The sequence below is a fragment of the Rhipicephalus microplus genome, chromosome 5 (assembly GCF_043290135.1).
Source record: "Rhipicephalus microplus isolate Deutch F79 chromosome 5, USDA_Rmic, whole genome shotgun sequence".
NCBI lineage: Eukaryota > Metazoa > Arthropoda > Arachnida > Ixodida > Ixodidae > Rhipicephalus > Rhipicephalus microplus.
In genome coordinates this window covers 164,085,898-164,098,286 of record NC_134704.1, presented here as the reverse complement: position 1 = coordinate 164,098,286, position 12,389 = coordinate 164,085,898, and the positions used below count along the sequence as shown (strand labels likewise).

General features: G+C 46.1%; 4 non-coding genes across 4 annotated transcripts; all 4 read left to right on the top strand.

Annotated features, from left to right (window-relative positions):
* The first annotated feature begins 3,730 nt into the window (after window positions 1–3,730).
* On the top strand, window positions 3,731–3,802 carry TRNAW-CCA (transfer RNA tryptophan (anticodon CCA)). Its single transcript has one exon. It is a non-coding gene; the product is annotated as a tRNA-Trp (tRNA).
* A 1,829-nt stretch (window positions 3,803–5,631) lies between these two features.
* On the top strand, window positions 5,632–5,703 carry TRNAW-CCA (transfer RNA tryptophan (anticodon CCA)). Its single transcript has one exon. It is a non-coding gene; the product is annotated as a tRNA-Trp (tRNA).
* A 1,615-nt stretch (window positions 5,704–7,318) lies between these two features.
* Window positions 7,319–7,390, top strand: TRNAW-CCA (transfer RNA tryptophan (anticodon CCA)). The gene has a single exon. It is a non-coding gene; the product is annotated as a tRNA-Trp (tRNA).
* A 3,304-nt stretch (window positions 7,391–10,694) lies between these two features.
* TRNAW-CCA (transfer RNA tryptophan (anticodon CCA)) lies at window positions 10,695–10,766 on the top strand. The gene has a single exon. It is a non-coding gene; the product is annotated as a tRNA-Trp (tRNA).
* Window positions 10,767–12,389: the final 1,623 nt, after the last annotated feature.

The following is a 12,389-nucleotide window of genomic DNA, read 5'->3' as shown; positions in this document are numbered from 1 at the left end:
GGTCAAGCTCTCTTTTTATTATTATCATCTGTCTATCTACTTATTTGTCTGTCTAAAATGACATGTCTCTTTACCTGTGCTTCATCGACAGAAGGCCGAGCAAATCATGCTACCGCGTGTGTGCGAACGACTACCCTAAGCGGATTCGATGGCGACACGGTACCACTTCTGACTCCATATCAGAAGGTTGCGTGTTCTAATCACGTCTGCGTCAAATTCTCTTTTTAGTATTTTCATCTATCTGTCTATCTACTTATTTGTCTATCTGCAATGACTTGTCCCTTTACCTGTGCTTCATCCACAGAAGGCAGAGCAAAACATGCTACAGCGTGTGTGCGAACAATTACTCTAAGCGGACTCAGTGGCGCAACTTTAGCACGTCTGACTCCAGATCAGAAGGTTGCGTGTTCGAATCAAATCCGGGTCAAATTCTTTTTTTTTATTATTTTCATCTGTCTATCCACTTATTTGTCTCTCTACAATGACTTGTCTCTTTACCTGTGCTTCACCGACAGAAGGCCGAGCAAAACATGCTACCACGTGTGTGCGAACGGCTACACTAAGTGTACTCGGTAGCGATACGGTAGCACGTCTGAATCCACATCACAAGGTTGCGTGTTCGAATCAGGTCCGGGTCAAATCCTCTTTTTTATTATTTTCATCTATCTGTCTATCTTCTTATCTGTATGTCTACAGTGACTTGTCTCTTTACCTGTGCTTCATCGACAGAAGGCCGAGCAAAACATGCTACCACGTGTGTGCGAACGGTTACCTAACGGACTCGGTGGCGACACGGTAGCACGTCTGACTCCAGATCAGAAGGTTGCGTGTTCGAATCACGTCCGGGTCAAATTCTCTTATCATTATTTTCATCTGTTTAACTTTTTATTTGTCTGTCTACGATGACTTGTCTCTTTAATTGTGCTTCATCGACAGAAGGCCGAGCGAAACATGCTACCACGTGTGTATGAACGGCTTCACTATGTGGACTCGGTGGCGACACGGTAGCACGTCTGTCTCCATATCAGAGGGTTGCGTGTTCGAATCACGTTCGTGTTAGGTTCTCTTTTTTATTATTTTCATCTATCTGTCTATCTACTTATTTGTCTGTCTACAACGACTTGTCTCTTTACCTGTGCTTCATCGATAGAAGGCCAAGCAAAACATGCTACCACGTGTGTGCGAACGGCTACGCTAAATGGACTCGGTGGCGAACTGTTAGCGCGTCCGACTCCAGATCAGAAGGTTGCGTGTTCGAATCGCGTCTGGGTCAAATTCTCTTTCCTATTATTTTCATCTGTCTATCTACTTATTTGTCTGTCTACAATGACTTGTCTCTTTACCAGTGCTGCATCGACAGAAAGCCGAGCAAAACATGCTACCGCGTGTGTGCGAATGGCTACACTAAGCGGACTCGGTGGCGCAACTTTAGCACGTCTGATTCCAGATCAGAAGGTTGCGTGTTCTAAGCACGTTCGCGTCAAACTCTCTTTTTAGTATTTTCATCTATCTGTCTATCTGCTTATTTCTCTGTCTGCAATGACTTGTCCCTTTACCTGTGCTTCATCGACAGAAGGCCGAGCAAAACATGCTACCGCGTGTGTGCGAACGGTTACTCTAAGCGGACTCAGTGGCGCAACTTTAGCACGTCTGACTCCAGATCAGAAGGTTGCGTGTTCGAATCAAGTCCGGGTCTAATTCTTTTTTCTATTATTTTCATCTGTATATTCACTTCTTTGTCTGTCTACAATGACTTGTCTCTTTACCTGTGCTTCATCGACAGAAGGCCGAGCAAAACATGCTACCGCGTGTGTGCGAACGGCTACACTCAGTGTACTGGGTGGCGATACGGTAGCACGTCTGACTCCAGATCACAAGGTTGCATGTTCGAATCACGTCCGGGTCAAATCCTCTTTTTTATTATTTTCATCTATCTGTCTATCTACTTATCTGTATGTCTACAATGACTTGTCTCTTTACCTGTGCTTCATCGACAGAAGGCCGAGCAAAACATGCTACCACGTGTGTGCGAGTGGTTAGCTAACGGACTCGGTGGCGACACGGTAGCACGTCTGACTCCAGATCAGAAGGTTGCGTGTTCGAGTCACGTCCGGGTCAAATTCTCTTTTTTATTTGTTTCATCTATTTATCTTTTCATTTGTCTGTCTACGATGACTTGTCTCTTTACCTGTGCTTCATTGACAGAAGGCCGAACGAAACATGCTACCACGTGTGTACGAACGGTTTCACTAAGTGGACTCGGTGGCGACACGGAAGCACGTCTGACTCCAAATCGGAAGATTGCGTGTTCGAATCCCGTCCGGGTCAAATTCACTTTCTTATTATTTTCATCTGTCTATCTACCTATTTGTCTGTCTACAATGACTTGTCTCTTTACCAGTGCTGCATCGACAGAAGGCCGGGCAAAACATGCTACCGCGTGTGTGCGTACGGCTACACTAAGTGGACTCGGTGGCAACCCGGTAGCACGTCTGACTCCAGATCGGAAGGTTGCGTGTTCGAATCACGTCCGGGTCAAGCTCTCTTTTTATTATTTTCATCTGTCTATCTACTTATTTGTCTGTCTACAATGACTTCTCTCTTTACCTATGCTTCATCGACAGAAGGCCGAGCAATACATGCTAGTGCGTGTGTGCGAAGGGCTACACTAAGTCAACTCGGTGGCGACCCGGTAGGACGTCTGACTCCAGATCAGAAGGTTGCGTGTTCGAATCACGTCGATGTCAAGTTCTTTCTTTTGTTATTTTCATCTATCTGTCTATCTACTTATTTGTCTGTCTACAATGACTTGTCTCTTTACCTGTGCTTCATCGACAGAAGGCCGAGCAAAACATGCTACCACGTGTGTGCGAATGGTTACCTAACGGACTCGGTGGCGACACGGTAGCGCGTCTTACTACGGATCAGAGGGTTGCGTGTTCGAATCACGTCCGTGTTAAGTTCTCGTTTTTGTTATTTTCATCTGTCTATCTACCTCTTTGTCTGTCTACAACGACTTGTCTCTTTACCTGTGCTTCATCGATAGAAGGCCAAGCAAAACATGCTACTACGTGTGTGCGAACGGCTACCCTAAATGGACTCGGTGGCGAACTGTTAGCGCGTCCGACTCCAGATCAGAAGGTTGCGTGTTCGAATCGCGTCCGGGTCAAATTCTCTTTCTTATTATTTTCATCTGTCTATCTACTTATTTGTCTGTCTACAATGACTTGTCTCTTTACCAGTGCTGCATCGACAGAAAGCCGAGCAAAACATGCTACCGCGTGTGTGCGAACGGCTACCCTAAGCGGACTCGGTGGCGCAACTTTAGCACGTCTGGTTCCAGATCAGAAGGTTGCGTGTTCTAAGCACGTCCGCGTCAAACTCTCTTTTTAGTATTTTCATCTATCTGTCTATCTACTTATTTGTCTGTCTATAACGACTTGTCTCTTTACCTGTGCTTCATCGATAGAAGGCCAAGGAAAACATGCTACCACGTGTGTGCGAACGGCTACCCTAAATGGACTCGGTGGCGAACTGTTAGCGCGTCCGACTCCAGATCAGAAGGTTGCGTGTTCGAATCGCGTCCGGGTCAAATTCTCTTTCTTATTATTTTCATCTGTCTATCTACTTATTTGTCTGTCTACAATGACTTGTCTCTTTACCAGTGCTGCATCGACAGAAAGCCGAGCAAAACATGCTACCGCGTGTGTGCGTACGGCTACCCTAAGCGGACTCGGTGGCGCAACGGTAGCGCGTCTGACTCCAGATCAGAAGGTTGCGTGTTCGAATCGCGTCCGGGTCAAATTCTCTTTCTTGATACTTTCATCTGTCTATCTACTTATTTGTCTGTCTACAATGACTTGTCTCTTTACCAGTGCTGCATCGACAGAAGGCCGGGCAAAACATGCTACCGCGTGTGTGCGTACGGCTACACTAAGTGGACTCGGAGGAAACCCGGTAGCACGTCTGACTCCAGATCGGAAGGTTGCGTGTTCGAATCACGTCCGGGTCAAGCTCTCTTTTTAATATTATCATCTGTCTAACTACTTATTTGTCTGTCTAAAATGACATGTCTCTTTACCTGTGCTTCATCGACAGAAGGCCGAGCAAATCATGCTACCGCGTGTGTGCGAACGACTACCCTAAGCGGATTCGATGGCGACACGGTAGCACGTCTGACTCCATGTCAGAAGGTTGCGTGTTCTAATCACGTCTGCGTCAAATTCTCTTTTTAGTATTTTCATCTATCTGTCTATCTACTTATTTGTCTATCTGCAATGACTTGTCCCTTTACCTGTGCTTCATCCACAGAAGGCAGAGCAAAACATGCTACAGCGTGTGTGCGAACAATTACTCTAAGCGGACTCAGTGGCGCAACTTTAGCACGTCTGACTCCAGATCAGAAGGTTGCGTGTTCGAATCAAATCCGGGTCAAATTCTTTTTTTTATTATTTTCATCTGTCTATCCACTTATTTGTCTCTCTACAATGACTTGTCTCTTTACCTGTGCTTCACCGACAGAAGGCCGAGCAAAACATGCTACCACGTGTGTGCGAACGGCTACACTAAGTGTACTCGGTAGCGATACGGTAGCACGTCTGAATCCACATCACAAGGTTGCGTGTTCGAATCAGGTCCGGGTCAAATCCTCTTTTTTATTATTTTCATCTATCTGTCTATCTTCTTATCTGTATGTCTACAGTGACTTGTCTCTTTACCTGTGCTTCATCGACAGAAGGCCGAGCAAAACATGCTACCATGTGTGTGCGAATGGTTACCTAATGGACTCGGTGGCGACACGGTAGCACGTCTGACTCCAGATCAGAAGGTTGCGTGTTCGAATCACGTCCGGGTCAAATTCTCTTTTCATTATTTTCATCTGTTTACCTTTTTATTTGTCTGTCTACGATGACTTGTCTCTTTAATTGTGCTTCATCGACAGAAGGCCGAGCGAAACATGCTACCACGTGTGTACGAACGGCTTCACTATGTGGACTCGGTGGCGACACGGTAGCCCGTCTGTCTCCATATCAGAGGATTGCGTGTTCGAATCACGTCCGGGTCAAATTCTCTTTTTTGTTATTTTCATCTATTTGTCTATCTACTGATTTGTCTGTGTACAATGACTTGTCTCTTTAATTGTGCTTCATCGACAGAAGGCCGAGCGAAACAAGCTACCACGTGTGTACGAACGGCTTCACTATGTGGACTCAGTGGCGACACGGTAGCACGTCTGTCTCCATATCAGAGGGTTGCGTGTTCAAATCACGTTCGTGTTAGGTTCTCTTTTTTATTATTTTCATCTATCTGTCTATCTACTTATTTGTCTGTCTACAACGACTTGTCTCTTTACCTGTGCTTCATCGATAGAAGGCCAAGCAAAACATGCTACCACGTGTGTGCCAACGGCTACCCTAAATGGACTCGGTGGCGAACTGTTAGCGCGTCCGACTCCAGATCAGAAGGTTGCGTGTTCGAATCGCGTCTGGGTCAAATTCTCTTTCTTATTATTTTCATCTGTCTATCTACTTATTTGTCTGTCTACAATGACTTGTCTCTTTACCAGTGCTGCATCGACAGAAAGCCGAGCAAAACATGCTACCGCGTGTGTGTGTACGGCTACCCTAAGCGGACTCGGTGGCGCAACGGTAGCGCGTCTGACTCCAGATCAGAAGGTTGCGTGTTCGAATCGCGTCCGGGTCACATTCTCTTTCTTAATATTTTCATCTGTCTATCTACTTATTTGTCTGTCTACAATGACTTGTCTCTTTACCAGTGCTGCCTCGACAGAAGGCCGGGCAAAACATGCTACCGCGTGTGTGCGTACGGCTACACTAAGTGGACTCGGTGGAAACCCGGTAGCACGTCTGACTCCAGATCGGAAGGTTGCGTGTTCGAATCACGTCCGGGTCAAGCTCTCTTTTTATTATTATCATCTGTCTATCTACTTATTTGTCTGTCTAAAATGACATGTCTCTTTACCTGTGCTTCATCGACAGAAGGCCGAGCAAATCATGCTACCGCGTGTGTGCGAACGACTACCCTAAGCGGATTCGATGGCGACACGGTACCACGTCTGACTCCATATCAGAAGGTTGCGTGTTCTAATCACGTCTGCGTCAAATTCTCTTTTTAGTATTTTCATCTATCTGTCTATCTACTTATTTGTCTATCTGCAATGACTTGTCCCTTTACCTGTGCTTCATCCACAGAAGGCAGAGCAAAACATGCTACAGCGTGTGTGCGAACAATTACTCTAAGCGGAATCAGTGGCGCAACTTTAGCACGTCTGACTCCAGATCAGAAGGTTGCGTGTTCGAATCAAATCCGGGTCAAATTCTTTTTTTTATTATTTTCATCTGTCTATCCACTTATTTGTCTCTCTACAATGACTTGTCTCTTTACCTGTGCTTCACCGACAGAAGGCCGAGCAAAACATGCTACCACGTGTGTGCGAACGGCTACACTAAGTGTACTCGGTAGCGATACGGTAGCACGTCTGAATCCACATCACAAGGTTGCGTGTTCGAATCAGGTCCGGGTCAAATCCTCTTTTTTATTATTTTCATCTATCTGTCTATCTTCTTATCTGTATGTCTACAGTGACTTGTCTCTTTACCTGTGCTTCATCGACAGAAGGCCGAGCAAAACATGCTACCACGTGTGTGCGAACGGTTACCTAACGGACTCGGTGGCGACACGGTAGCACGTCTGACTCCAGATCAGAAGGTTGCGTGTTCGAATCACGTCCGGGTCAAATTCTCTTATCATTATTTTCATCTGTTTAACTTTTTATTTGTCTGTCTACGATGACTTGTCTCTTTAATTGTGCTTCATCGACAGAAGGCCGAGCGAAACATGCTACCACGTGTGTATGAACGGCTTCACTATGTGGACTCGGTGGCGACACGGTAGCACGTCTGTCTCCATATCAGAGGGTTGCGTGTTCGAATCACGTTCGTGTTAGGTTCTCTTTTTTATTATTTTCATCTATCTGTCTATCTACTTATTTGTCTGTCTACAACGACTTGTCTCTTTACCTGTGCTTCATCGATAGAAGGCCAAGCAAAACATGCTACCACGTGTGTGCGAACGGCTACGCTAAATGGACTCGGTGACGAACTGTTAGCGCGTCCGACTCCAGATCAGAAGGTTGCGTGTTCGAATCGCGTCTGGGTCAAATTCTCTTTCCTATTATTTTCATCTGTCTATCTACTTATTTGTCTGTCTACAATGACTTGTCTCTTTACCAGTGCTGCATCGACAGAAAGCCGAGCAAAACATGCTACCGCGTGTGTGCGAATGGCTACACTAAGCGGACTCGGTGGCGCAACTTTAGCACGTCTGATTCCAGATCAGAAGGTTGCGTGTTCGAATCACGTCCGGGTCAAGCTCTCTTTTTATTATTATCATCTGTCTATCTACTTATTTGTCTGTCTAAAATGACATGTCTCTTTACCTGTGCTTCATCGACAGAAGGCCGAGCAAATCATGCTACCGCGTGTGTGCGAACGACTACCCTAAGCGGATTCGATGGCGACACGGTACCACGTCTGACTCCATATCAGAAGGTTGCGTGTTCTAATCACGTTCGCGTCAAACTCTCTTTTTAGTATTTTCATCTATCTGTCTATCTGCTTATTTCTCTGTCTGCAATGACTTGTCCCTTTACCTGTGCTTCATCGACAGAAGGCCGAGCAAAACATGCTACCGCGTGTGTGCGAACGGTTACTCTAAGCGGACTCAGTGGCGCAACTTTAGCACGTCTGACTCCAGATCAGAAGGTTGCGTGTTCGAATCAAGTCCGGGTCTAATTCTTTTTTCTATTATTTTCATCTGTATATTCACTTCTTTGTCTGTCTACAATGACTTGTCTCTTTACCTGTGCTTCATCGACAGAAGGCCGAGCAAAACATGCTACCGCGTGTGTGCGAACGGCTACACTCAGTGTACTGGGTGGCGATACGGTAGCACGTCTGACTCCAGATCACAAGGTTGCATGTTCGAATCACGTCCGGGTCAAATCCTCTTTTTTATTATTTTCATCTATCTGTCTATCTACTTATCTGTATGTCTACAATGACTTGTCTCTTTACCTGTGCTTCATCGACAGAAGGCCGAGCAAAACATGCTACCACGTGTGTGCGAGTGGTTAGCTAACGGACTCGGTGGCGACACGGTAGCACGTCTGACTCCAGATCAGAAGGTTGCGTGTTCGAGTCACGTCCGGGTCAAATTCTCTTTTTTATTTGTTTCATCTATTTATCTTTTTATTTGTCTGTCTACGATGACTTGTCTCTTTACCTGTGCTTCATTGACAGAAGGCCGAACGAAACATGCATCCACGTGTGTACGAACGGTTTCACTAAGTGGACTCGGTGGCGACACGGAAGCACGTCTGACTCCAAATCGGAAGATTGCGTGTTCGAATCACGTCCGGGTCAAATTCACTTTCTTATTATTTTCATCTGTCTATCTACCTATTTGTCTGTCTACAATGACTTGTCTCTTTACCAGTGCTGCATCGACAGAAGGCCGGGCAAAACATGCTACCGCGTGTGTGCGTACGGCTACACTAAGTGGACTCGGTGGCAACCCGGTAGCAACTCTGACTCCAGATCGGAAGGTTGCGTGTTCGAATCACGTCCGGGTCAAGCTCTCTTTTTATTATTTTCATCTGTCTATCTACTTATTTGTCTTTCTAAAATGACATGTCTCTTTACCTGTGCTTCATCGACAGAAGGCCGAGCAAATCATGCTACCGCGTGTGTGCGAACGACTACCCTAAGCGGATTCGATGGCGACACGGTAGCACGTCTGACTCTAGATCAGAAGGTTGCGTGTTCGAATCACGTCCGGGTAAAAGTCTCTTTTTTATTGTTTCCAACTCTCTGTCTACCTATTTGTCTGTCTACAATGACTTCTCTCTTTACCTATGCTTCATCGACAGAAGGCCGAGCAATACATGCTAGTGCGTGTGTGCGAAGGGCTACACTAAGTCAACTCGGTGGCGACCCGGTAGGACGTCTGACTCCAGATCAGAAGGTTGCGTGTTCGAATCACGTCGATGTCAAGTTCTTTCTTTTGTTATTTTCATCTATCTGTCTATCTACTTATTTGTCTGTCTACAATGACTTGTCTCTTTACCTGTGCTTCATCGACAGAAGGCCGAGCAAAACATGCTACCACGTGTGTTCGAACGGCTGCCCTGAGCGGACTCGGAGGTGCAACGGTAGCGCGTCTGACTCCAGATCAGTAGGTTAAATGTTCGAATCACGTCCGGGTCAAATTCTCTTTTTAGTACTTTCATCTATCTGTCTATCTACTTATTTGTCTATCTGCAATGACTTGTCCCTTTACCTGTGCTTCATCGACAGAATGCCGAGCAAAACATGCTACAGCGTGTGTGCGAACAATTACTCTAAGCGGACTCAGTGGCGCAACTTTAGCACGTCTGACTCCAGATCAGAAGGTTGCGTGTTCGAATCAAGTCTGGGTCAAATTCTTTTTTTTGTTATTTTCATCTGTCTATCCACTTATTTGTCTGTCTACAATGACTTGTCTCTTTACCTGTGCTTCATCGACAGAAGGCCGAGCAAAACATGCTACCACGTGTTTGCGAACGGCTACACTAAGTGTACACGGTGGCGATACGGTAGCACGTCTGACTCCAGATCACAAGTTTGCGTGTTGGAATCAGGTCCGGGTCAAATCCTCTTTTTTATTATTTTCATCTATCTGTCTATCTTCTTATCTGTATGTCTACAATGAATTGTCTCTTTACCTGTGCTTCATCGACAGAAGGCTGAGCAAAACATGCTACCACGTGTGTGCGAATGGTTACCTAACGGACTCGGTGGCGACACGGTAGCGTGTCTTACTACGGATCAGAGGGTTGCGTGTTCGAATCACGTCCGTGTTGAGTTCTCGTTTTTGTTAGTTTCATCTGTCTATCTACCTCTTTGTCTGTCTACAACGACTTGTTTCTTTACCTGTGCTTCATCGATAGAAGGCGGAGCAAAACATGCTACAACGTGTGTGCGAACGGCTACCCTAAGTGGACTCGGTGGCGAACTGTTAGCGCGTCCGACTCCAGATCAGAAAGTTACGTGTTCGTATCGCGTCCGGGTCAAATCCTCTTTCTTATTATTTTCATCTGTCTATCTACTTATTTGTCTGTCTACAATGACTTGTCTCTTTACCTGTGCTGCATCGACAGAAGGCCGAGCAAAACATGCTACCGCGTGTGTGCGAACGGCTACACAAAGTGGACTCGGTGGCGACACGGTAGCACGTCCGACTGCAGATCAGAGGGTTGCGTGTTCGAATCACGTTCGTGTTAGGTTCTCTTTTTTATTATTTTCATCTATCTGTCTATCTACTTATTTGTCTGTCTACAACGACTTGTCTCTTTACCTGCGCTTCATCGATAGAAGGCCAAGCAAAACATGCTACCACGTGTGTGCGAACGGCTACCCTAAATGGACTCGGTGGCGAACTGTTAGCGCGTCCGACTCCAGATCAGAAGGTTGCGTGTTCGAATCGCGTGCGGGTCAAATTCTCTTTCTTATTATTTTCATCTGTCTATCTACTTATTTGTCTGTCTACAATGACTTGTCTCTTTACCAGTGCTGCATCGACAGATAGCCGAGCAAAACATGCTACCGCGTGTGTGCGTACGGCTACCCTAAGCGGACTCGGTGGCGCAACGGTAGCGCGTCTGACTCCAGATCAGAAGGTTGCGTGTTCGAATCGCGTCCGGGTCAAATTCTCTTTCTTAATATTTTCATCTGTCTATCTACCTATTTGTCTGTCTACAATGACTTGTCTTTTTACCAGTGCTTCATCGACAGAAGGCCGAGCAAATCATGCTACCGCGTGTGTGCGAACGACTACCCTAAGCGGATTCGATGGCGACACGGTAGCACGTCTGACTCCAGATCAGAAGGTTGCGTGTTCGAATCACGTCCGGGTAAAAGTCTCTTTTTTATTGTTTTCATCTATCTGTCTATCTACTTATTTGTCTGTCTACAATGACTCTTCTCTTTACCTGTGCTTCATCGATATAAGGCCGTGCAAAACATGCTACCACGTGTGGGCGAACGGCTACCCTAAGCGGACTCGGTGGCGCAACTTTAGCACGTCTGACTACAGATCAGAAGGTTGCGTGTTCTAATCACGTCCGCGTCAAATTCTCTTTTGAGTACTTTCATCTATCTGTCTATCTACTTATTTGTCTATCTGCAATGACTTGTCCCTTTACCTGTGCTTCATCGACAGAAGGCCGAGCAAAACATGCTACCACGTGTGTGCGAGTGGTTACCTAACGGACTCGGTGGCGACACGGTAGCACGTCTGACTCCAGATCAGAAGGTTGCGTGTTCGAATCACGTCCGGGTTATCTTCTCTTTTTTATTATTTTTATCTGTTTAACTTTTTATTTGTCTGTCTACGATGACTTGTCTCTTTACCTGTGCTTCATCGACAGAAGGCTGAGCGAAACATGCTACCACGTGTGTACGAACGGCTTCACTATGTGGACTCGGTGGCGATACGGTAGCACGTCTGTCTCTATATCAGAAGGTTGCGTGTTCGAATCACGTCCGGGTCAAATTCTCTTTTTTCTTATTTTCATCTATTTGTCTATCTACCTATTTGTCTGTGTACAATGACTTGCCTCGCTACCTGTGCTTCATCGACAGAAGGCCGAGCAAAACAAGCTACCGCGTGTGTGCGAACGGGTACGCTAAGTGGATTCGGTGGCGACACGGTAGCGCGTCTTACTACGGATCAGAGGGTTGCGTGTTCGAATCACGTCCGTGTTAAGTTCTCGTGTTTGTTATTTTCATCTGTCTATCTACTTATTTGTCTGTCTACAATGACTTGTCTCTTTACCTGTGCTGCATCGACAGAAGGCCGAGCAAAACATGCTACCGCGTGTTTGCGAACGGCTACACAAAGTGGACTCGGTGGCGACACGGTAGCACGTCCGACTCCAGATCAGAGGGTTGCGTGTTGGAATCACGTTCGTGTTAGGTTCTCTTTTTTTTATTTTCATCTATCTGTCTATCTACTTATTTGTCTGTCTACAACGACTTGTCTCTTTACCTGTGCTTCATCGATAGAAGGCCGAGCAAAACATGCTCCCACGTATGTGCGAACGGCCTCCCTAAACGGACTCGGTGGCGACACGGTAGCACGTCTGACTCCAGATCAGAAGGTCGCGAGTTTGAATCACGTCAGGGTCAAATTCGCTTATTTATTATTTTCATCTATCTGTGTATCTACACTTTTGTCTGTCTACAAAGACTTGTCTCTTTACCTGTGGTTCATCGACACAAGGCCGAGCAAATCATGCTACCGCGTGTGTGCGAACGGCTACCCTAAGC